Source organism: Sphaerodactylus townsendi, linkage group LG15 (assembly GCF_021028975.2).
Source record: "Sphaerodactylus townsendi isolate TG3544 linkage group LG15, MPM_Stown_v2.3, whole genome shotgun sequence".
Taxonomy (NCBI): domain Eukaryota; kingdom Metazoa; phylum Chordata; class Lepidosauria; order Squamata; family Sphaerodactylidae; genus Sphaerodactylus; species Sphaerodactylus townsendi.
The window spans coordinates 5,515,615-5,538,033 of NC_059439.1; the positions used below are offsets into that span (position 1 = coordinate 5,515,615).

General features: G+C 43.2%; 1 protein-coding gene across 2 annotated transcripts in view; it reads right to left on the bottom strand.

Moving 5' to 3' along the window:
- Window positions 1-7,696, bottom strand: part of KANSL1 (KAT8 regulatory NSL complex subunit 1) — a 181,638-nt gene extending 173,942 nt beyond the window's left edge. Inside the window, exons 1-2 of one of the 2 annotated variants that reach the window (XM_048516897.1) lie at window positions 7,639-7,696; window positions 3,170-3,319 (exon numbers count right to left, since the gene is read on the bottom strand). The gene's annotated coding sequence lies outside the window, so the exon portion shown is untranslated. Of the gene's footprint in view, window positions 1-3,169; window positions 3,320-7,038; window positions 7,192-7,638 lie in introns of those variants that run through there. The other variant, XM_048516896.1, reaches the window with a different exon arrangement.
- Between the last annotated feature and the right edge of the window lie 14,723 nt (window positions 7,697-22,419).

A 22,419-nucleotide genomic window follows, 5' to 3' on the forward strand; every position in this document is an offset into this window, starting at 1 on the left:
GGGGAATAAATCACGTTCACCAGATAAGAGTCTGCTGTGAAGGAATGCGGACTCAAACCCAGTTCTGCAGATTAGAGTTCACCACTCTTAGGTAGTGGTTAAGGACTAGGACCTGGGAAACCCAGGTTTGAATCCCCACTCTGCCATGAAAATGCCTCATCTGCCATTGTTTTACCTTGTTAGCCGCCCTGAGCCCTTCGGGGGTTGGGCTGGATATAAATTGAAATGAAAATGAAATGAAAACTGCTGGAGGACCTTGGGCCAGTCACATACTCTGAGCCTCAACCCCAGCAAGTAGTTTGGAGGGGAGACCTCCAAGGAATATGCCTGGGTTATGACACAGAGGCAGGCAATGGCAAGCCAGCTCTGAACATCTCTTGCCTTGAATACCCCATGGGATTGCCATCAAATCAACCTTGACTTGAACGGGGGGGGAGCTCCAGGGTGGGAGAGCATAAAGGAAATCAACTGCAGTTAGAAATGGGCAGTGTATAAATGCAATTAGATAAATAAATAAAATTAAAACTTTCTTTAAAAAGTAAATTAATAGAAGCCTGGAAATTCACTGTGTTAAAATCTCTGCCTCACTCCATTAGGTCCCATTCATGTGCAAAAACAGGTTTCTAGTGGCAGATCTGTTGTGCTGGTCTGGATGGCCTGGACTAGCTAAGCAGGGAATGGAAAACCACCAGGGAAGTCCAGGGCTGCTACACTGCAGGCAGGCAATGGCAGACTACCTCTAGATGCCTTTTGCATTGAAAACACAGGGTTACCATAAATTAGCTGAAACTGAACAACACTTTCCACCATCACAATACGAGTGAAGAATAACCGCATCCAGTCGAGGAACAACATACAGCTGACCCCGACACCACAGAATTATGATCTGTATTCTAATACCAATAGCATATCTGCACTTTCAGTTGTTCTGGAAATCTGGACTAAGGTAGCGAACAAGTCCACACACTGCTTTGGTGCACATATTCGCACTACTGAATAAAACCATTCTGCAGCACCACGTTAGTTTTTCACTATGATCGACATTTTGCAGTGACTAAGCCCACAAGGAACACAAGAGGGAACAAACCTGCACTCAAGAAAGATTGTTCAACAACATGCTTTGAAAGTTCAACAAACACCAAGCACAATCTGCTTATGAACGGCATGAAGGAAATGTAGCAAAGTGCTTGCCTAGGCCAATGTGTGTGTGCCCTGGGAACATTCATGTCAGAGTTCGAGTTACCTTGCTTCTCGCACAAACCTTTTATACCATCAGCTAATATGTTTAACAGATAGGCACCCCTTGAGACAGAAATAAACACTAGCTCAAGCTCAGACCAATGACCATTTTCGCTATACAATCAAAATGCTATATATAAACACTGTCTTCATTGCTAGAAACAAATCCTAACTCTACCTTGTTTTCACATCTGATGCAGCATATTTACTTGTTTGTGAAACAGTGTCAAATCCATTTAAAACTGATTTAATTTCACCCTGTTCATACTTTGGGTTTTCATGAGTAACTATCTCAATTGCTCTCTCTCGCTTATTTCAGCTTTTCTAAAACATATACCGGTACATGTTTTCAGTGGTCTTGTAATGTTCTTTTTTAAAAGTTTCTGGTTTTTTAATCTCAAGTTACTGTTCTATCCAAAATGACATCATACATAAATGTCCCCCTTGTCATGCTTGCATAAAGAGTGACAAAATAACTATAAGATTATTAGAAGCGAGATCAGGGAAGTATATTGGATGAACACAATTTAATGTAGCCAGCTCAGAATTCTCCACTTGTCCTAAGCAGGTCTACTCAGCATATTACTCAGGCCTATTCAAGGGGGCTGACTCCCAGGAAAGTGTTCATAGGATTACACTGTTAATCTGGGAATTCAGAAGGTCAAAGTTCTATGACAGCAATGCATTTAATGCATTGAGATCACACATACCAAATCCCTCTTTACAATATGGGACTCTGCATTTAATGCATGTCTGAAAAAAAAATAAAGAGAAATCATTGAGGCTTCTGCCCCCAGTCTTAGATGCAGAGGAAGGGATAGGCTATGGAGAGAAATGCACATTGTCAATGGAACTTATACCAAAAAGAACGATTCTCACTACCCAACCAATTCACAACATGAAAAATCCCAAGGCATAAACATCACCTTCCATAACAAATATCGGGGCTTTCCAGACTCATGATAATTTGATCTGGTAGTCTATTTTTTAAAGTGTGCAGTACAGACCAACGACTTCAATTTCATTTCTAACGTCAACAATCCACAAAGAGTAACCAAAATAAACATACTGACCTAAATTTGGGCAGAAGAACGGGTAGACTGTCTTGGTTTTTTCCCGTTAAATAGCTATACTGGTGACTGGAAAAGTAGCTTCCATGAACAGGGACACATTGATTCTGTTGTAGTAGAATACCATGGAAGTTATACTGCCCAATCCACAACTTCAGGCAGGTGGGGACAGCATTGCTACCATACCACCCCGCCGGGGTGGCAGAAAAACAAAAAAAACTTCCCAGCTGCCATAGGGCTTAATGGGCTTACGCCTCCCAAAAGGGTAGTGTAGTCCAACACAAAGCCGAGGTGGAAGTCACTTAATGTTAGTTCCACCTCTGGGAATGCCTTCAGCACGACCCTGCTGTGCCAATGGGGCCAGCAGTGGCGCAGGAGCAGAGGCTGTGGGTTGGGCTGAATAGATTCCGTGCTATTCTACTACACCACAACCAGTGTCCATGCTCATGGAAGCTACTTTTCCAGTCACCAGTATAGCCATTTAACAGAAAAATACAAGACAGTCTACCTGTTCTTCTGCCCAAATTTAGATCGATATATTTATTTAGGGCACTCTTCACATCTTGTTGAAGTCAGAAATGAAACTGAAGTCATTGGTCTGTCTGGGCCTCCCAGAGGGCTGCGGCATCTGCCCACTGGCATATTTGTCTCTCCACCGGGGTAAGTGCCCCAGGGAGGGCAAATCAGTTGGCAGGGGCCCATACCACCTCCACAGGATAATTCTCCCCCCCTCTCCCTCCCCACCCCACCCATACGGCTGATACTTATAACCCATTTCCATTTCAAACCTGATAAATTTGGGAGCCGATTTTTTCAAACTGAAACAGTTCATTATTGAAAAATAAAGGAACAAGTCTTACTTTGTAGTATGTCGTGGTAGAATCCATGGTGTCCAGAATATTTCCAAAACTATCTGGGATCCTGTAAAGCATGGTTTCTGATCTTTTCGTATCCACTATGGAAGCAGCTCTCCAAATATCTTTAACTTTGAGAAAAAAGAAGTCTGGCCTCTGAAACAAAAGATTTTTGATTAGTGGAAATAAATGCCACTTATAAAAAAAGCATACAGGAAAAGATTAAATGACATCTGAAGGAAAGGGGGAGGGGAGAATTATGAAAGATGAGCAAGAATACGGAACATGCTGGCAAAACATTCTCCCATTCCCTCCAGCTTTGTACACAATAAACCAAAAAATAGTGATCACCCATTATCTCTGTCACTTCTAGTATCCACCACTGCCACCTAGCCATTGTTGTTCTGCTATCCAAGAACCTGGCCCAAATGTTTAAAAGGCTACTGCAGCATATGCCTTCAGACTATGCCCTGGGACCATCTGCATTAAGCCTACAACAAGTAGGTAGAACAACACGGCAATTTAACACCAGTCTGCTCTCCATTGGACAACTGCTACTCACTGAGTAAGTGAGAAGTTGGCTCTCTGATCTCAGTCACATTAATTCCTTGGCATGGAATATTGGTATGTTATGTGAATTCTGAGAAGTTTAGCCCCTAAACACATAATTAACTTCTGGGGAAAAGTTATTTTTCCCTTAGCTAAAAGATATACAGCTGCTGCTCCAGAGTATCATAGCAGTAGCAGGGAACTATATAATGACTGGACTCTCAGATCAATAAGGCCTATCTTAAGGATAGGCAGGCTTTTGTTTGGCTGAGTGCCAACAAATTCAACATCTACCCAGTACACATGCAAACAAATGAGTGCGGGGACAAATACGGGCCATACTTGTGAGAGGCAGCCCAATAGGAAACTGTGCCTCAGCTGTACTGACATCCCCTCACAGGCTCCCCTTGGTCTCAGTTGGTGACTACATAGGTCAGGAGGCAGACAGGCCAAGTCCCAGTGGCCATCAATACCACAGAGGCTTCCATTGGTTGCTTGGGCACAGAACCATCCCTGTGTGCAAGCAAATGATCTAGCAGGCTGCTCTTCCGCTTGCGAGCTGGGGGAGTGCCTATTCTCAGCCTAGTTTGGGATGTATGAGGATCCCAAAGGGCAAAACTCAAATATGTTACCCATAATTGATTCTTGATGTCATAGGATTCAATTAGCCAGTTCATAAGATCTGTGTACAGAAAGCTGTTTTCATTCACAGATTGTCTGAGCCACAGTTGTAGTGAGGGGGAACTTTGCCCAGAGCATGTGTGTGCCCTGTGCCCTCACCTCACCTGTCAGCCCCTGCCCCACCCTGGAATGCCCCAGAATGCCCACACCACACCCCTGGGGCAAGATGCCCCCGCCCCCTGGGCATACACCACTGGTCTGAGCTTGATTTCAGACAGATGGTTGGAAGCTGATTTTTTAAAGCCTGTTGAATTAAAACAGTAGATGGCATTTTTCCCCCACCAAGTCATAGCTGACTTATGGCAACCCTGTAGAATTTTAAAGGCAAGAAACTTTTGGTTTGCCATTGCCTGCCCCTGAATCACACCCCTGGTATTTCTCCAAGGTCTCCTATCCAAATACTGACCAGGATTGAGGCTGAGAGTATATGACTGGCTCAGGTCACCTAGCAAGCTTCCACGGCACACAAATACAAATAGTTTATCCTTTATGCTATGAAACTTCCCAGCATTTGTTGCTTTGCAATAGAGCAGTAGATCCACATTGCCATGTGAATCACATTGCCATGTGAACTTCAGTTCATTTCCATTGCTGTCCTCCCCTGGCATTTCTGTTCTCTGCAATCAACCTTTAAAATATATATTACAGCTGCAATATTTTATGAAAATCAGTGCCATCAATCAACTGAATTTTTAGTGCCGTTTAAATTTTACTTGGCTGGAAATAACAAAAATCTAAGGATTTTTCTAAGTTTCACTGCCACAGTTCACAGAGAGTTGCTAACTCCTCCTTTTCTTTTATTAAGGTTCATGAATACAGCTCCCTTCTATACAAAATGAGTATAGCGTTCATTTTTCAAGGTAAAACTTGCTATCGTAAGAATTAGAGGTAAAGATACTCCGCATAAATGAATGTCAATTTGTCTTTTAAATGTGGATCTTCCATCATTTGGATAGTTTTTGGTAAGCCATTCTTTTTCTGATAAGCAAATATGAACGTTTGGGATTCCATGTGCTCAAAATGTGAGACTGCATTTCCTTCCATTAACTACAACAATTCAAATTTTCATTCTTGAGAACAGGTTGATATTTTCACTGAGATTTTTGCAGTGTGTCAATGAAATTAAGTTCATGCATGATCCAGACTAATCAAAGATTACGTAGTGTTTACGTGATTCACTATCTTAATATTTACATCCCTTTTCCTCTGTTACCAGTTTGGCAGTTAGATCTTTTTCTTTTTGAAACACAAAAGGAAAAATTTGTAATATGCAAATTATTACAAATAGACCAGTATCAGCACACATTACAAACACTCCACAGAGCGAGACCTCCAGTCCACAGGACAGCGTAATCACAAAGTCTTGTGGATATCAGGAACTAGTTGTACTAAGAGGTCAAATTTTGAGTTTGTGTGTCCAGACCTAAGCAAATAAAACTCCTGTAACTATGTTAGGTTTGTGTGCCCAAACCTAAGCAAACAAAACTCCTGTAAGTCTACCTGTAGTATTTCAGAAGAGATAAAATGCACTGCTAATAAACCTACTTGTAGGTCTTTGGGTCACTTGTAAATCAAAACATTAACTCTCAAATGCAAAATCTCATTATTTTGAAAACACAAAAGAAATGGTTGTGCTAGACTTCTCAGACGTCATACAGCTTCTTTCTGTCAGGAGCAGACCTCTACCAACAGGGTTGTTGGAAAACTGTTCCCTAATCCTAAATAATTTTTCACATAAATTACCCCTATTTAGATCCTTAGTCATACTTTTTTTTAATCTTCAGCAAGATAGAAATTTTGAATCTCAGAACTGGCAAGAATTTATCATACTGAACAAAATGTTTAACAAAAAATATTTTTTTAATCACAAGAAATCCCTTTTAAGCCTTTCTTTCTTGTTACTGCTTCAACCTACACTTACACATTTACCCCAAAATTCACCAATGCATGTTAAGAAGTACACAACAGTGTGCCCATATGAAAGAATTATTAGAAGGCACTTTGTATTACAGTTATTAGACTTTCCTTATTTGAAAGATGCCTCAGTATTATTCCAGAATACTAATACCCCAGACAATGTATATTCCCCATTTGTTAAACATTATGGATGTCTAACATACACACACAAACCCTTGAAATCCCAGTTTTCAAAGATCCCTTACTTTTTCTTTCCATGTGGCAAGCATACTTAACCCTCTCTTTGGAAATCCATATAAACCTTACTTTTAAAAAGGAAAGGCCAACTGTCCAACAAGCTACTGTGGCTCCAGCACAAGCAATTATATGATGAAAGGGAGGGTTTCCCAGGTCCAACCTTGCCTGGGAGTCACACCACCCGCCCCAAAGTCTCATCCCCAAACCTGTCCAGGGAGAGGCTGCCAACTGGGCTCAGCAGGGGTGGAATTGTGTTGGCAACACCTGAAGATCTCTTATTACTATAAAACACTGCATATTTTTTCAAGACTGAACCCTGTCATGAAGGGATGGGAGAGCCAAAGGTTCTGGGGCACAGCCTTGGCTCAAAGGAAGCTTGGCCCAGCCCATGAGGAAATTGTCACCCCAGGCAACACTGCCATTTTGGGGGGAATCCCCTCCCTCACTAGAAACCCCCCACCCTCATGCCCCGCCGAAGTTCCCACTATTACCTGCTTGGCCCACCTCCACCATCCTGCTTGGCCCACCCACGGCGCATTTACATCCAGCACGGAATGATGGACGTTGGACAGAGAGCCCCATCTTCTTGTTTGCTATGTGCATTTCAGTGTGTGAAACTTCAAAAGTTGCAACCCCTGGCATTACCTCCCCAGCGGTTCTTCTCTCGTCTTTCCCCCCTTTTGGCCGTGCCCTCAGAGCCATGCCCCCCTCCCCTTCCTCCCGGCCTGTCCAGTTTCTCTCTCCTGGCAAAGCAGCAGCCAGGGCCGGGAACAGCGACGCACTCCCTCGCTGCCCATTCTCTTCCGGCTGGCTCAAAGTTGCAAAAACGGGGCGCCCAGCGACTTGGCCTGCGGTCCATGGCAGGAGTGGAGCGCGCACGTCTGTGTGTGGATGTGCAAAGGGGGGGGGGGGGTCCCGCTTCCCTGCCTCATTCCTTCCCCTCCCCTGCTCGGCAACATGCAGCTGCAACGTCTCTCCCCCCCACCATCCCTGCACCTTCCCGCCAGGGACCACTCTGGGTACCCCCCCCCCCCGGCTCCTGGCTCTCTGCATCAGCTCCGGGAGCTGCTCCCGTGCCCCCCAACACCTACCTGCACAGCTCAACCAGCCTTGAAGTGGGGGTGGGAAAGTCTTCCGCCCTTCTACCGCCCCATTGGCTGCGGGGAGGGCCTGGGCAAGCGCGGTTGGAGAAGGGAGTGTCAGTCAGGCGCGAGGGGTGGAGCCGGGGCTGGCGCCGGAGGTTGGCTTTGGGGTTCTGCGAGCGAGGGTTTAGCCCTCCCAGTTTGCGTTTCCCGAAGAGATTCGGGGGGTGGGGGGGAGCGGGAGTGGGGGCTCCCCGGGGCCACCCCCCCCCCGGGTAGAGGCGAAGCGGCACAGTTGCACCCCAGCCTCCCCCTGGGCAGAGCGGCTGCGCCCCATGCGTGCCAGCCAGCGCATGGGCGCATTCCAGGAGGCCGGACCCGGGCATGGGCTCTGTCAAATGGAGACGGCGTGGAAGCGCCCCTGGCAGTGAAGGAGGAGAGGCGCGCAGGCAGGAAAGAGGAAGACGCGGCATTGCCCACAAAGGGGATGCAAAACTCCCCAGGCCCCTTTGGGGGTGAGTGGGCGGGGGATCTCTTTCCCACCCTGGGGCTTCGCATGGCAGCCGCAAGCCTCCTGGAATGGACCTTTCAAACAGGAAAAAAAGCACTTGCGCCGTCCACAACGCAGTTCGCAAGAAGGGCCAGGGTTTAGGATGCCGTCCCAGCTCCCAGAGGGAAAGGGGGGACGGAGGCAAATGTTTTGACACGGTGAACCATTGTCCTGAGGTTTGTGAGGCCTGCCTCTACTACATTGCAAAACAAAGATACACACAAAAAAGCCCAACCATACATTTGGTCAGGAATCAGCTGGGGAAGTCAAATTATTGTCAGGTCATGGGTTACCAACATCAAGGTGCGGCCTTAAATTCTTCCGGGATTATAACGGATCTCGAGATCAGAGATCAGTACCGCTGAAGGAAATGGCAGCTTTGCAGGACAGAGTCTATTGCAGGGGTCTCCAATGTGGTGCCCATAGGCCCCACTGCCCACTAACACCTTTAAAGGTGACCACCAACTGAGTGAGACCAGATGGGGCCTTTATCCAGCAGGGTTTCTCGTTGGCTGTTGGAGATGTGATTGGAGATTTTTAAAAATATTGCTTTGGCATAGCACCCACCACACAAACCTGAGCCATAGATAGAGCCCCCTCTGTTGCATAAGGCAAGCTGTTCTGCGTGCAATTAATCCAGTTTCTGTGGGCAAGCTATAGCTGGCTGAAGTACCTTATACAGTTCAGTTGATCCACTCATGGAAACATATTTCAGCATATAGAACCCATTCATTGAATTGGGTGGGTTTCTTATTTGTGAGGTCCAACACAGCAACAGGGCGCTTCAGAGAAAGATCACTTACCTTTTGGGGCATTAGATATTGTTGTGGGTTTGCCTGCTGGTCACTAGGGCTCAGTCCTGCAATGACAGAGGGAATGGTAATGTGTCAGTGATTGTGGATATCTCCTAAATGGGCTTTGAGTTTCAGGAAATGACTTTGTTCAAGCACCCCTAAAAGTTTGGAAGAGAGGAACAGATGAGTGTCTGCATGAAAAAAGAAAAGAAATCAGTGTTTGATTCTGGGAGAGCATAAGAAACAAACTGATTGCTGGAGCTGGCTTAAGGACAGTTAGAGTTAGTCTTGAAAAATACTGATCTGGCAAAATGAGACCCCCACATGTGGGTGGGGCCTGGCCCAAGGTTTTACTTACCCAAAGACAGGGCCTGTGAATTCAAGAGGCAAAGCCAGGGATTGAGTGGAAGGGCCAAAGGATGGAATGAACATAAAATACTCATTCTTCTAAGGCACGCTCCCCCCTTTCATTCTGCCTGAGGAGATATCTGGTGGAAAGAGAGAAGCAGAAAAGGTAGCCAAAAACAACAGCAGATCTAGAGAAGCTGTTTTTAGGCAAAGAAAAACCTGGGCTCAGGGACGTAGGCATAGATTTTTTATGGGGGGGGGGTTCGGGGGTGGGGCCACACCCCCACCCGCCCCTAGGGCATGGTCACGCCTCCCCAAGCCCCGCCCCTGGCCTAGCACTTATAAAAGCAGCTCTCCGAGGTCGGGAATGGCAGACTCCCCTGCCCTGCCCTCCCCTGCCCTCCCCTGCCCCTCCCCTCTGGGCAGAGGCATAGAGGGAAAATGGAGCCTGGTGCAAAATCTGAGTCCGCCCCCCCCCTCCCCCCCCGGGGCAGCCACTGTGATGCTGGAATCTACCCCCAAACAGAATTGCTTTCAGTGGTGTTTAAACTAGAGAGCCCAAATTCTCCTTTTAAATCAACCTTAAAGGGAGAATCTGGGGTCCCTAGTTAAACAACATTGAAAGTGATGCTGTTTTGGGGTGGATTATCCCCCACCCTGAAACAGCATCACTTTCAATGTGGCGTAGTGGTTAAGAGCAGGTGCATTCTAATCTGGAGGAACCAGGTTTGATTCCTTGCTCTGCCACTTGAGCTGTGGAGGCTTATCTGGGGAATTCAGATTAGCCTGTGCACTCCCACACACACCAGCCGAGTGACCTTGGGCTAGTCACAGCTTCTCAGAGCTCTCTCAGCCCCACCTACCTCACAGGGTGTTTGTTGTGAGGGAACAAGGGCAAGGAGATTGTAAGCCCCTTTGAGTCTCCTGCAGGAAAGAAAGGGGGGATATAAATCCAAATTCTTCTTCTTCTTCTAAACTGAGGACCTCAGATTCTCCCTTTAAATCCATGCCAAAGGGGGTGGATTTAAAAGGAGAATCTGGGGAAATTTGGGGGGTGCCTGCTGTCAGGGGTGCAATGGTTAAGCTAGAAGCACCAAACTTTCAGGGTATCTTAAGGAGTCTCTCCTAATGATACCACCCAGGTTTGGTGAAGTTTGGTTTAGGGGGTCCAAAGTTATGGACCCTCAGAGGTGTAGCCCCATCTCCTATTAGCTCCCATTGGAAACAATAGGGGATGGGGCACCCCCTATGGACTCCCAAGACAAAACTTCACAAAACCTGGGTGGTATCAATAATAGACTCTCCTGATAATACATCCCAGGTTTGGTGAAGTTTGATTCAGGGGGTCCAAAGTTATGGACCCTCAAAGGTGTAGCCCCCATGTTCTATTAGCTCCCATTGAAAACAATGGAGGATGGGGGCACCCCCTTTGAGAGTCCATAACTTTGGACCCCCTGAACCAAACCTCATCAAACCTGGGTAGTATCATCAGGAGAGTCCCCCAAACAATCCCTGAAAGTTTGGTGCTGCTAGCCCAAACAATGCGCACCCTCCAGGCCAAAAACCGAAAAAGCACTAAAATGTTTTTAAAAACCCACAAACGGGTGGGCGGAGCTTCGGACATGAATGGGGGGGGTTCAAACCCGAGAACCCCCCCCTTACCTACGTCCATGCCTGGGCTGAAAATGAAATGTAAAATTGGTTGAAGACCCACTGCTACAAATGACTTTGCCTTTTCAAAAGTGCAGACAGCTTCTCCCCTATTCCCTTAATTATATGAATAAACTGCTATCTGGCAACCAGTCTGAACAGGACAAACTACCGTAGCGATGCCAGTGGAAAGCTGGGATGTTCAAAACTCTAAACTGGACCTTAGAGGGATGCGGGCGGGCTCTTTCTGGGATCTGATGTGGGTATCGCTCTCAAGTGGTCCCCCCCCCCCACAAAGGTAACCAATCCCTGAAACTTCTCATTACTCTGAAAAGTGGAATTCATGTAACCATATTATTGTCTAAAGTTCTCCTCAAAAGAGAACCTTTGAACTGTGATAACACCCAATAACATACCTACCAATTTTTAATAGCTAAACATCACCACAGAAATTATCTTGAGCAGTTTTCCTGTTTCTTCCAGGTAAGATCTTCCAAACTTATTTCAAGTACTTTGGCAATTGTGGAGTGCTGAGCTAAAGCCTGTGTGGTGGAGAGAGCAGGGAAGACTGGTACATTTTAGGTACATCTCCATGCTACATTTTGGGGATATGTCTATGTTGAGCCAGAAAACAGTGTTAGATTACCTCTAAGAGAATCTGCATGAAATAATTGAGATTAATGTGAGTCGAAGACCATCATGGCTCAGTCCTGGCACCCATTTTCAAAGCCAAGTAATAAAGTATAAAACTTCTATCAGACTAGTTTATCTAATTTTACTAAGGTTTAACTCTTTTTTTTAGTTACTGCGCTTGGTATGTAGGTAAACAATTTTAGGAAAATTGAAGCCACTCATAAAAATTCTATAATTTTTGTGGCACTAATTTTTTTTTAATTAAATTGCTGGATTTCTTTTAGCAAGGTTGCCAATTGAATATCCTTACATCTCCACTGATTTTGTGGCTTTGGGTTTTTAGTCAAAGTGTTTCTAATACTACTCTTATTTAAGAGGACATTAGAACCTATGCTTTTTGACACTATACTGCACTCAACTCAACTTTCCCTGACCTTTGGCATTTGAACACCACATTTCTTTCCTATGAGGAGCTCACTGCAGTGTACAGTAGAATCATAGAATAATGGAGTTAAAAGAGACCACAAAGGCCATCAAGTCCAACCCCCTGCTATGAAGGAATACACAATCAAAGCACCTTTGACCTATAGCCATCTAGCCTCTGTTTAAAAACCTCCAAAAAAGGAGACCCCACCACCATCCGAGGCAGTGTATTCCACTGTTGACTAGCCCTGACTGTCAGGAAATTCTTCCTAATGTTTAGGTGGAATCTCTTTTCTTGCATTTTGAATCCATTACTCCTTGTCCTAGTCTCTGGAGCAGCAGAGAAAAAGCTTGCTCCCTCTTCAACATTACATCCCTTCAAATTTTTAAACATGGCTATCATGTTGCCCCTTAACCTTCTCTTCTCCAGACTAAACATACCCTAAGACTCTCCTCATAGGGCAGGGGTAGGGAACCTGCGGCTCTCCAGATGTTCTGGAACTACAATTCCCATCAGCCCCTACCAGCATGGCCAATTGGCCATGCTGACAGTAGAATTGTGATTCTGGAGGAATCGTGTCCTTCCGATCTGAGAGCCGCAGGTTCCCTACCCCTGTCATAGGGCATGGATTCCAGACTTTTAATCATTTTGGTTGCCTTCCTTTTATCCTCACAACAGCCCTATCAGGTATGTAGGGATGCCATCCTCTAGGAGGGATCTGGGCAGTATTGGGATTCAAATAAGTTAACAACTGGTTGTTTACAAGCACCGTTTTAACAACCGGTTCTGCTGAAGTGGTGCGAACTGCTGAATCCCACCACTGGATCTTGGATACCCCAGAATGACAGCTTATCTCCAGACTACAGAGATTGGTTCCCCTACCAGCTCTGGGTTGCCAAATTCCCAGAAATTGGGCTTGGAGCCTGGGGAACGGTGAGTTTGGCGAGTTGTAAAGGCTGTTATTATCTTGCTAAGTTAATCTTAAACAATTTATATGCCATTAAAGGTATTCGAAATCGAATCGAGTTTGGCGAGTAGAGAGAACTACGTAGGGTAGTCCAACCTCTATAGCAGAAGTCGGTCCCCAACTTTTGGGGGGCCTGTAAACAACTTTAGCATTCTGGCACAGCGTGGTGGGCTGCCACAGTTTGCCTTCAGTCACACAGTGAGGATCCTTGCGCCATGATAGCACTGGCTGCCAAAGCAACATTCCAAAAAGAAACATTTCACAGCCCATCAAATCTCTTGTAATTGAAAAAAGATGTTCTAAAACTTGCAAAAGTCATGAGCATGCAGAAATCTCATGTATTATCTGTAACTCTGTTTCACTAGCACTGGCCTATATGATGATATTCAGTTTTAGAGGAAACAAATTAGGAGAGAAGAAATTGCAGGAGCTTGTAAGAAAATGGAGCAAAGAATAGTTCAGCATTCCTGCCCTCTTCCCCCTAAAGATCCTGTAAGATCTCCTGAGCTGAATTTCTCCTTCCCCTGTGTTTCCCTTAATAGACATCTGTTTTGACATTTCCTACTCAAGCTGTTTTTGTGAAAATTTCTTCCTTTTTGTTAATTTTCAAATTCATATTTTTCTTTTCTGGGAAGTCATCTAAGTATGTAGAGACCCATGCTTTGCCTGTCAGCAAGCAGTACTCCTTTCATGATTGGCATTTAACCATAAAGTTTACTATTAGATTTATTGGCAATTTAAATAATCAAATACATTTTCTCAGATATGTTGGAATTACTATCAAAAATCAAAAGATCCAGCAGACCTTTGTGCATCTAACAAAAACTTCCCTTATTAATTTATGATGGATGTTTGACACTACATAGAAGCTACTTGAAGAAGATGGAATCATCTGGAATTTAGACCCCAATGTTGACAAAATTACCTCAGATAGTTTGGGTGCTGTGTGGTTTCCGGGCTGTATGGCCGTGTTCTAGCAGCATTCTCTCCTGACGTTTCGCCTGCATTTGTGGCTGGCATCTTCGGAGGATCAAGATGCAGGCGAAACGTCAGGAGAGAATGCTGCTAGAACACGGCCATACAGCCCGGAAACCACACAGCACCCCAGTGATTCCGGCCGTGAAAGCCTTCGACAATACATTTACCTCAGATAAATTATGGCTTTGCATATTTAAAATATGCTAAGGATCGTTTATTCTGTTTCCCCTCCAAAAGCCTTCCACCCCCAAAATGGACTCTCTACCCTTAAATCTGTTTCTCATTTGTCTCACAAAGGACAAATTCCCTTATAAAATAATTTACATTGGGACATACAGTTTAAGGAACTATATTAAGGAAGATTTTTAAATTTATACAACATGGGTGACTTATTTGATAGTCTAATGAATTTAATATATAATGTATGGTAGGCAAATAGAAAATAATAAATCTGTTTTAAGCCAATTAAAAACTAACAGAGCAGAATGAATGTTTTTATTTACAGTCATTGTTTTAAAAGTGGTGTTTACATTAAGGAGGGGGAGTTGTCTCTGAATCAAATTGAAGCCTGTTCTGACACACATTCAGTTTAAAAATGGTTCTCTTCAGTTTTCTGTCACATTAACAAAATTCAAAAGCTGAAGCAGATCAGATTATATATCTCTTATTGTATACATTGTGAAAATGTAAAAGATTCAAAAGACTTTGAAATTTAAGACAGTGATAGAGTTGAAAAATCAGTGCGGTTTTCTAGGGTGTCTAAATTTGAAGTAATTTTTTTCTATTTAGTTATTTTTAAAAGATACAAATTCCTCACCCTCCTCAAACTGAGAGAACCAAATAAATGGATTTTGAGTTAATTATGTTAAAACAGGAGACTAACACATTTCAAAATGCCCTCAGCTGGTCCTGTTAAATAAAACACTTGCAGTGGTCCTTGCCCTACTTCTGTGCAACCATTTCCTTGAGGTAACTTTTTTGGGGGGGAGAGGCTGAAGAGTTAAAATGTAAATTGTTTGTTTATACTATTTAGAGTCCATGAGGGGATATTCTGAAGAAGCACAATTAGACATCCACAAAATACTGAGGTAAACTAGTACCTTTCAGGGCCTGTCAGTGAAGCAAGAATCCTTAGAGAAATGCTGAGGGAAAAGGAGCCTATTTCTGTCAAGGAAGATGAAAACAAGCAAAGGGCAGAACCTTTTAAAGACACGAAAGGTTATATTCAGGCAGTGCTTTTTACTATTACATTTTTCAGGCTTTATACCAAAACTGCTTTGTTTTTTAAGCACCCATCAGGAGTCTGAAGTTGGTTCTTTATTCTTTATTCACATTTGCTAATTTCTTATTCATGAATCTCACCACAAATATTAAAGAAAATTTTTTAAAAGCTGTGTACCCCAAAATAAGGTTTGGACCACTGTACATCATATATCCTCACTTTCAGAGGACTCTGCCCCCCAAGTAGATCTATGGTGTTTCCTGGTCCAAAGCCTGGTTCTGGTGCTAACTTCTATGAAGTGAGGTGCCCCCAGGATAAATATGCACGCAGATACTGCACAAAGTTGTTAAACGCTTGTTTTAAACGCTTATTTTAAGCGCTTGGACTTGTAACAGAGGCACTGTTGTTTATGTCATGATGATAGACAGCACCAAAGTGGAATGTGGAAATTAATCTACCTACACATGCTAAGTACATTACACAGGCTATTTAAATGGCATATATCCAAGCAGTACCTGATTCACTACCTAGATTTGGACCGAGGAGTTGGATTCGAATTAACCATGAAGCTTATTGGGCAACCTTGGGCCAATAGCTTTCTCTCATTTGAACCTACTTCACAGGGTTATTGTGACAAAATGGAGCATAGACTTTATGGACCTGTAGGATTACTGTGCTGGAGTAGGACGTAAGATACCCAGGTTCAAATCATCTTTAAGCCTTGAGTACAATATGGACTGTACCTTTTAGGAGCCTTCTTTACAATGCCCTTCCCACCTTCAGACTGGGATAAAAATCTCAGATCTCTATTCCTACTCATGTCTGACAAAGGGAGCTTGTGACTCTTGAAAGCTTAGAATCTGAAAACCTTGCTGATCTCTATAGTTTTACCACAGAGCAGTGCAGCTACCCTCTGAAACTATTCAGCACTGCCTAACCTAACCTTGCAGGGCTGTCGTGAAATGGATAGAGAGAGAACCATGTACTTGATTGAGCCAGTGTGGTGGAATGGGGAGACATAGGCTAAAATATCCAACTGTGACGCTTACTGGGAGACCTTGGACCAATCAGTTTTAGCCTAACCTACTTTTCAGGGCTGTTGTGAACACAACATGGAATAGGAGAATCATGTTCTACCCTGAGCTCCTTGGAGGGAAGGTGGGATAAAAATGGGCAATAACATGGTCAGATTTTTGCGACATGCTTGATCTTAGCCAAAAGGCCAAGAAGCAATTGTGTAGTTGGATTTCTAACCCAAAGGGATGGTTTGCAGCACAGGCGGGATGCAATTCTGTTTCACCTGCAAAAGGTTGCAATGTTTGGTTTACAATCCATAATAGGAGGGACTCTTCACAAAAACGATTTTTTAAAAATTACGCAAGTTTACCTAAACTGAGAAAAACAGATTAATTTTGCAACATAATAAACTTTTGTATGGTGTATAATTTACAATTAGCTACCTGTGGCACCAAATCACTGCTCTCCAAGTCCTGCACACCTTTCTTCTCAGCATTTCTCCTCCCCCAAACCTTCTTCGTATATTTTGCAAAGCACCGATTACACATTTCCAAGCCTTTTTGTGTTTGTACATGAACAGTGAGATTCTGAGGATACAGAATACTGTGCCTTATCCACCCTTGCAGAACTGCAGTCTCTTACTGTTTGTTTAATGTTTGCTTCAGGACCAGGCACTGAGTTATTTGAGATGTTAGAATTACCAAAATTGGATCCTCCCTTCCTTTCTATTTCATAGAAACAATCCTAACAGCATTCAATTTAATCTGTTGCTGCTGCTCAGTGGTGGAAAAATGTACCAACTTGTTACAGATCAAGAAAAGAATGAAATATTTCAGCAAGTTTCAGCTTCAGCATGGTAGGTGAAACACACTGGATTCCCAGTTAATCATATCTAGGGGCTTCAGATAGCATTGTCTACTGTGTGATCAAAAATCACTAAAAATACATAGAACAAAGATTATGTTCTGTTTTTATGGTTTTAGGAGATCAAGGATTCAAGAAAAAATGGAATTTAAATAAATGCTTGTTCTGTGCAACTTTATAATACTAGAGATATCTATTTTGTAAAACAGCAAAGTACTATGGCTTCTCACAACCGCAGATATATCTAAAGCTGCTCTGTAACACACCTTTTGACCATGCAAGCAGTCTCAACAATCCCTGAGTAAATATTACACAAAATGCAGAGTAGGTTGAACTCCTGTGATCATGGTATCTAGAAAAAGTGCTACCCTTCTAAAAGTAAGTAACACAGATTAAGGGTTCACAAGTTAATTTGCTGATTTTTACCTCCCCGTCATGGAAACAACTATGTCTGAGGACAGCCAGGTTCATATCCAACTTTCTCCAACAATTACAGGGGGAAGAATGAGGTGAAAAAAGGCAACCAAGTAGGTTTGCATGAACCAGTTTTAGATATCTATTTAACTGAAGCAATATTTTCAATCAATTAAAATATCTGCTAGGGCTGCAGTAGCTTTTCCATGTATTGGTTATATTCAAGGATCACAGCCTTAGATAATCTGCATCTATTTACCCTGTACAAATTAGTCTTCCCATCTATACACCAACCTTACCTCAATGACCCAGGCTAGCCTTAATATCTCTGAATCAACGCTTGACCCTGGACAGAAAACCAATGAGGAAGTCCAGGGCTACTACACTAGAGAGAGGCAATGGCACCACCACCTCTGTTCCTATCTTAATTTTAAAACTCTACAGGGCTGCAATAACTGGCTGCAACTTGAGAGCACTTTCCACATGTCCCCCAGCACTTTCCACATGTCCCCCAATCAGTAAAACCACACTGAAGCACCTTCATCTGATTGTTAAAAAATCTTCAAGACTCAGCAAAAACACAGATCTGACTCTCTCAGGATACTAATTTAGATTTTATGCACTCCAGTCTTTATGCACTCCCTTTTCAGTGGTTTTTCTGGGTCATAATCTAAAGATCCCTTTTTCAGACCAGTTATGTCCCAGTCCCCTTCAGTCAGTAGACACTGAGGTATATATCATTTTGCAAGGTCCTTATGTGTTCCGATTTAAGATAAAATAGATGATGCCATTTTAAAATAAATAATCTGCGTTTTCTTGAGCAGTTTTAGAGCAAAAGGTTCAATTCCTCTTGGAGGACCCAGATCGTCAATGTACTCAGTTTGTGGCTTTTTTAGAGGTTGTAGAGAAGCAGGGAGATGTTTTTAGATATGAATCTTATTTAAGTTTTATGGTTTAATTGTTCAGGATCTCAATCTAAGAACAGGGAGCATGAAAGACAGTGTCAACATCTGATCCAATGTGTCATGAACACAGAGCTCAAAAACACAGTCTTTTGCAGAGAGGGAAAAGACAAACTGACATCAGCTCTGAAATTATATTTATTGCAACTATGTGGTAATGTTTTTATCATTTGGTTTTTTTCTATGTAAACAGGAATAATCTGCCATGGTCTATTTACTTTTCTGAAGAAACATAGGGCATAGACATTTTAATGTCCAGTCATTCATTAATAGATCTATATCCTTTTGGCCAAAATTTGTATTTTCCTGTAGTTTAGGAAGAGTCTCCCTCCTAACCTATTTTCCATATAAAGCAAACTCAGGCTCCAAAAAACATTGAAATTTAAGGATTCTCTGGTCTCTCCATACTGCAGTAATTGCAGATTCCTTCCGATTTAAGGATCAAGGTACTCATATGAGGCAGAAGTAATTTACTACTGTGTTATGTACTTGCTTATGGTAAAACATGGGTCAGTTCACAAGTCTGGGACACATGGATATGCCAGTGGAACAAAGATTGCTGAATGTGGTTTCCCCTTCCTCCTATGTCTTCAATTGTGCAATCAATCAGCACTGCAAAATGTTATTGTGGAATTAAGTCAAATCTCCTGTAGGGGCACAAGCCTATCGACAGGTTGCAGGTACTAAATCAGGCAAATTTTTAGGCTAATTAGCGTGGTGTAGTTGTTAAGAGCAGGTGGATTCCAATCTGGAGAATTGGGTTTGATTCCCCACTCCTCCACCTGAGTGGCAGAGGCTTATCTGATGAACCAGATGTGTTTCTGCACTTCTACATTCCTGCTGGTGACCTTGGGCTAGTCACAGTTCGTTCGTTCTTTCTTTGGCATAAAAATGGACAAATATAAAATAAATGGATATTAAAACAAGATCAAGTTCTCTTCTGTTGTTCTTAAGTACATATAGCAATCACTTGCAGAATATCTGTTTTTTACTGTTTATAAGTAAGGCAATTCTGGAATTGGCTGAGCAAATTAGTGCTTTATTAAATGTAGCTTGTGGTAGCAAATATCTGATGCTTGCGTATTTGGAACAGAAGATCATATGAATAAGAGACTCTACTTGATTTAAACAGTATGAACAGAATCTTTCATTGAATGGACAGCCAGCCATGCAAATGGGGCACACACCTTTGCACGGAGGAGCGTGCTGTTTTGGGTCCCTGCCTCCCTGCGAAAGACCACTGCCAGGGCCATGTCACGGCCTGTTTCTCTTGCGTGGCTGCGCAGGTGGGACCTGGGAGCTGCGATTCTCTTGTTTGATCACAGCCCCCGAACACACCTCACAGCCGTGGCTGTTTGCTCAGCCCCGGCTGTGAAGTGAATTAAAACAAAAGAATCGCTGATAACATGATTCTCAAAAAGCACACCCTGTGGCCAATAGCATGGGTTAGGGGTGGGTTAGACCCATGTTAGGGGCGGGAACCGTGCAAAGTTCCTGCCCAACATGGGTTTCATCCCACCCTTCACCCGCGTTTATTGGCTGGTGTGGAAAGGACCTGACTTTCTCCCTACATGTCTTGGCTGTTTGTTTGAATATCTCTTTAGTAATTTCCCCCCTTTTCCATTTCTTGTATATGTCCCTTTTATATCTTAGCTCACTTGAGAGTTCTTTAGACATCCATCCTGGTTTCTTTAGACACCTCCCATTTTTTTCTCCTAATTGGAACTGCTTGAAATTGTGCCTTCAAAATCTCACTTTTAAGAAACTCCCATCCATCTTGTATTCCCTTCTTTTTTAGTATTCGTAATCATTGTACCACACCTAGTAGTTTCTTAAGTTTACTGAAATCAGCTTTCTTAAAGTCTAGGATGTGTGTTTCCATTGTATGACGAACTCCAGAACATGGTCTCTCTCACGTAAGTACACTACCACTTCCACCCCATTAATCAGGTTATCATTGTTGGTTAGGAGCAGATCTAAAATAGCTGATCCCTTTGTTATCTCATCCACCTTCTGGACCATGAAACTGTCTGCCGGGCAAGTAAGGAAATTGTTTACAAGGTTTACAATTGTTTACAAACCCTTGGCAGAGTTTGACTCCCAGCAAATATCTGGATAATTGAAGTCTCCCATTACTACTATTTCTCTTCTTTGTGAAAGTTTGGTTATCTCCCTCAGAAAGGCATCATCCAACTCTTCAGTTTGGCTTGGGGGTCTGTAATAGACCCCCACAATGAGATCACTTTTGTTTTTCTCGCCCTTAATTTTTACCTAGATGCTCTCAACCTGGTACCCAGGATTTAAGTCATACACCTGATCACAGGTGTAATCATCCCTGACATATAGTGTTACTCCCCCACCTTTCCTCGTTGATCTATTTCTTTGGAATAGGTTGTACCCTGTGGTGGGATTCAGCAGGTTCGCACCACTTCGGCAGAACTGGTTGTTAAAATGGTGCTTGTAAACAATCAGTTGTTAAATTATTTGAATCCCACCACTGGTTATACCCTTCAATTACTACGTTCCAGTCATGAGATTCATCCCACCAGGTTTCAGTGATGCCTATTATATTTATTATGCTGTGTTAAGAGTTCCAGTTCATCCTATTTATTACTCATGCTTTGTGCATTAGTGTAGAGACATCTAAGGCTTTGGTTCATGCCTTGTGGATGCTTATTTAAGGTTTTATTCCCCTAACATATAGTGTTACAGGGTTTTTTTTTAACTATTTGCTCAGTTCTCTCTATAACCTTCAGCCTCTTCTCTCTAGTACTAGGTGAACTCCTTCCCACTTGAATATTGTCCCCCTCTCCTACTTCACTCAGTTTAAAGCCCCCCTGATAAGGTTTGTCAATCTCCTAGCAAAAATGCTCTTCTGTACAGCCATGAGGTGTAACCCATCCCTTGCCAGCAGTCCCTCTTCATGAAACCACAGACCATGATCCAAGAAACCAAAACGTTCCTGGCGGCACCACCTGCGAAGCCAGTTATTCACCTCCACTATTCTTCCTCTCCATGGGCCATGTCCTTCAACCGGGAGTAGAGATGAAATGACAACCGGTGCATCCAGTTCCTTCAGCTTCCTTCTGAGGACTTCAAAATCCTTTCTGGTATCATGAAAGCCACGTCTAGCGGTGTCATTTGTTCCAACGTGGTTTAAAAGGAAGGGATAAGAGTCAGTGGGCTTGACAAGTCTTCTCAGCCTCTCTGTGACATCACAGATTTTTGCCCCAGGGAGACAGCACACCTCTTGATTCATCTTGTCAGGCCTGCAAATTGCTGCTTCTGTTCCCTACCACCACCACACGTCTCCTCTGGGATTTTGCAGGTGACATTTCATGAGTTGAACCTTCTGTCACTTGTGCTTTCTGTGAGAGCTGAGTGCGTTCCTCCTGGGCCTCTTCCTTGTCCTCATCGATAAGGGAGAGAACCTCAAAACGATTCTGTAGTTTCAAATTCACAAAATGCTCCCTGGTCCTTTTGCTTCTATAGGTTACATTTCTCCAATTGCCCACTTCCTTTGTTTGAGAGCTGTCATCCTCCTCAGAGATGTCCCTGGTCTGTTCTCCATGGGGTACTGTCTGCTCCATTCTGTCCAGGAAAGTCTCATTCTTCTACTTTGCAATATCTGAAGATGCTTCCACATGACCTATCTAGTTAACAATTCTTTTTTCAAAACTTAAGCAGATGTTAATGGTAAAGAAAATTGAACAAGTTGTCCTTACAGTTGTACAGTTTTTAATACCTGTTTCTGGAAATATCCACATCTGCAAAAATATTTGTAGGCTACTATCTCCACTGAAGACTCAAAATACTTTGTTGATGTTACACTTATTCCAGGGGAGTCTCAAATGGTGGCAGATATAACAAGATCTGAGAAAGATTAAAACTCTTAAACATTTTAAATGAAAAACAGTATGATATGAAAGTCCCTTTTAAAATTTACACATTGCACCAGTACATAAGG